Consider the following 4261-nt stretch of genomic DNA (forward strand, 5'->3'; position numbering starts at 1 on the left):
CTACCCGGACACTGAGGTCCAGTGCCGAGGGCCTTCTGGCGGTTCCCTCCCTGCGAGAAGCCAAGTTACAGGGAACCACGCAGAGGGCCTTCTCGGTAGTGGCGCCCTCCCTGTGGAACGCCCTCCCACCAGATGTCAAAAAGAAAAACAACTACCAGACTTTTAGAAGACATCTGAAGGCAGCCCTGTTTAGGGAACCTTTTAATGTTTGATGTATCACAGCATTTTAATTTTTTTTTATGGAAGCCGTCCAGAGTGGCTGGGGAGGCCCAGCCAGATGGGCGGGGTATAAATAATATATTATTATTATTGAATTTATTTCTTTTCTTTTTTTGAAAGATTTATAAATCTGTTAAACCAAACAGCTCCATTAAAAGACACACACACACACACAGAGAGAGAGAGAGAGAGAGAGAGAGAGAGAGAGAGAATAAAACAATGACAGAAGAGGCAGCAGATCAGTAATATCATTACTGCTGGGAATGATTTGCCTCTAATTATCTTAAATTTGGTCGACCAAGAGTGGCGAGCTTGGCAAGGGATACTGTCCCTCCTCCCTCCCAACAGCAGCACCGCGGCCACTTACTGGGAAAATGTGGGGCAGGGCAGGGGTGAGGCTGGGACTGTGCAGACAACAGCAGATAAGTGGCAGAGACACTGCTATAAAGCGGGTGGTGGCACAACCCTGCCCCGCTTTGCTGCCAACTCCTGGTTTCATCAGGAGTTGGCATGATGAGGCATCTGATGGCGAGCTGCACCCCAGCAGGGGGGAACACTGACAAGAGCCCTGTGAGAATGTAGACTCGCCGATGGCAATTGAAAATGCAACAGTGATGGTGCAATCCTATACAAGTGACCCGTTTTTCCTTTGCAGCAGGGCTTGAAATCGAGCCATGCTGCGAAGGAACGTTTTTCATTTCCTGAGAATTGCTCTGGAGCTTAAATCACTGCCCATCAGCATGGTTTCAAGCCTCATTGCAAAGGAAGATCCCAGCTGATCAAAGAAGCCTTGAAGTCAAGCTGATCAGTGGTGACTTAGAACTCCAGAATTCCTGACACTCTGGAGTGTTGCCAATCCCAGTGGAACGTGAGGTCATGGCTGGTTGGTGCTGTTTTCAAGAGTCCCAAGAGTGGGACTGGCTCCACTACAGAATTCTAGCCCAGCATCCTGTTTTCACAGTGGCTGACAAGATGCCAGTGGGAAACCAGCGAACAGAACATGATCAAAAGAGTACTTGATAGCCTTCTCCTCCATGAATGTGTCTAACACTTTTTTAAAAGCCATCTAAGTTGAGGACCAGCCGTGTCTTCTGGGGGGAGTGATTGCCACAGTTTAAAAGGCAACCACAAACCCCACTTGCCGAGGAACAAGGTCCGAGATTGTTCTCACACAGCCTCGCCCTTACCTACCCCACACCTGGGGAAGCAGCTTCTTGGAATAAATTAGGACCCCTCCTGCCAGCTTTAATCAGCCTGTGGGCGGGAGGTTCCTTACCACTGCCCTACAATATTCCCCAGAGTGTGGAGTCTGTGAGTGAGTCTTTAAGATGGGGTGGCTGACCTGTGACCCTCAAGGTGTTGTCGGGCCATGGCTGATCAGTCCTGGAATCCAACATCACCTGCAGAGCCACAGGTTAGTCGCCACTGTAGTATGGTCTGGCATGTGTAAAGTCTTTCTGACCTTTGGCTCCTATTCTTCTGGTTTTAGCGGGGCTGTATCGCTCAGTGCCCTACTCTTCTTCAGCCTCGTCTTCCTTTGTGTTCTTCAAAGGCTTTCCATTAAAGAGACTTCAAGCAGAATTGCAAGTAAAAGCACAGGATCCTGGGTTCCCGCTAGATTCAATGGCATGCAGAGAGGCTGCACCTTTTCCAAATGCCTAAGTCATGTTTAAATTTCATCTTAAATGTTGGCGGCGCAGAACTGAAAGCAAGTCCACACACACAACGTGAGTGCATTTCCAGCTAAGAAAACAAGAAAGGGATAATAATGTTGGCTTTGAAATTCTAATTCCAGCCTTTGTGCTCCGGTCATAGGCAGGCATTCAGCTGCCTTCACAAGGAGAGCTTCCATCGCCTTTTCCCTTTGTTGAAGGGCTCCGGTGCTGTTTTCCCATGAGCTGGAAAGCTTAAACCTTGAGGGAGAATGTACCTATTAACAGCAGGGAGATCTTTCAAAGCAAAAGTGGCAGAGTAGTAAGGAAAGATGTTGGCTTACTTATCTCTGCCCACTGGCGGAGGAAGAGGGGGCGGCGGGAGCGCACCGCCCCCCGCAGCGCAATCCCGGTGGGGTGCCATCGTGGCTGCCCCCCACCCTCGCTGGGCGCCATGCCCCCAGGACGTGTGCCATGCCACCCAGCCCTGCCTGCTCTCCGCCCCCCGGTGCCGGAGTATGAAGCTCCGCCACTGTCTCTGCCCCCCACCCTGCCTCGGTCTTCATTTCTGTGAGCTGCCCATCTGCTTTCTGCAATACTTTTCTGTAGTTGCAGCAGAACAATTAGAGTCAAACTAAACAACCAACAAGAAGAACAACAAAGTGTCTTGCCTCGGTAATGGACTGGATGAGAGCCAACAAACTGAAACTCAATCCAGATATGACTGAAGCACTATTAGTGGGTGGTTCCCTAGACCGGACGGGTGGGAGATCACCTGCTCTTGATGGGGTTACACTTCCTCTGAAGGAGCAGGTTCGTAGCTTGGAGGTACTCCTGGATCCTTTGCTGTCGCTCGAGGCTCAGGTGGCCTCAGTGGCCCCAAGTGCCTTCCATCAGCTTCGACTGGTGGCTCAGCTATGCCCAGCCTATCTGGATAGCCTAACTACTGTCATCTATGCTCTGGTAACTTCAAGGTTAAATTATTGCAATGCATTATACGTAGGGCTGCTTCTGAAGACGGTTTAGAAACTTCAGCTAGTGCAGAATTTAGCGGCCAGGTTGCTCACCGGAGCAAGATGCTCTGAGCATATTACACCGATCCTGGTACAACTGCACTGGCTACCAATTAGTTTCCGGGCTCAATTCAGAGTGCTGGTTTTGACCTATAAAGCCTTGATTGGCCGCAATACTTCAAGTACCGCCTCTTTCCATATGAACCTACCCAGACCCTGAGATCATCTTCTGAGGCCCTTCTTCTTGTGCCTCCTCCTTGAGAGATCTGGAGGGAGGAAACACGAGAACGGGCCTTCTCTGCAGTGGCTCCCCGTCTGTTGAATGCTTTTGAGTATGTATTTTGTGGTTTTATATTTTGATTTTATTCTGTGAACCACCCTGAGACCTCCAAGTATAGGGCTGTATATTAATTCAATTATTATTAATAATAATAATAAAACCAATAATTTTATTATTTATACCCCACCCATCTGGCTGAGAAACACAGTCATAACACACCATAGCCATATCTCTAGTTTATCCCAATGTTCTGGGTGTCCACCAGGCCATTCCAGAAAATATGCATCTACACCATTCATGGTCCTTCGGCTAACAATAATGTAGAACTAACGCACATCACATGAGTCTATACCGGGGTCGGCAAGGTTTACTGGCCATGGGCTGGATCACTCCCACGGAGATCATCTGTGGGCCGGACTGGCACAGTGCGACACTGGAAATCGCTTCTGTGCATGCCCAGACGCTGAAAATCGCGCTTGCGCAGAAGCGATTTCCGACATCTGGACACGCGCAGATGCAATTTCCGGTATCTGTGTATGCGCAGACGTGATTTCTGGCGCCGCTTGGCAAGTCCCTCCACTGCGCCAGTTTAGCACAGCACGGGGGGGACTCGCCAAGCGGGAGGCTGGGTTCAGGGGCAGCTCATGGGCCGGTAAAATGGTCTTCGCAGGCCGCCTCCGGCCCATGGGCCGCACGTTGCCGACCCCTGGTCTATACATATCATTTTTTTAAACATGGCACCTCAAAGGGTTTGCACAAAGTAAATATTCTCTCTCTCTCTCTCTCTCTCTCTCTCTCTCTCTCTCTCTCTCTCTCTAAGCATTCATCCCCTACAATGTTAAGTTGCTACAGAGGTCTATCTCTTTCCAGAATTAGGATCTGAAACTGCTCGACCAATGGGCATTAGCAAGGTGTTATTCAAAAACTCTTCTTGTACCCTTTTGCTTAGTGTAAACTTACCCAGAATGCAGCTGAGCCTCCTCAGAACACAGAATAAGTTTCTCCCCCCCCCCCCATATTGTTCCAAAGCAGACAGTTGTGTGGTCCAAGTCTCTATGACATCACAGATTGTGACACTGGAGTAGCTAAGGCCAATG

This window comes from Podarcis filfolensis (genome assembly GCF_964270895.1).
Source record: "Podarcis filfolensis genome assembly, chromosome: 12".
Lineage (NCBI taxonomy): Eukaryota > Metazoa > Chordata > Lepidosauria > Squamata > Lacertidae > Podarcis > Podarcis filfolensis.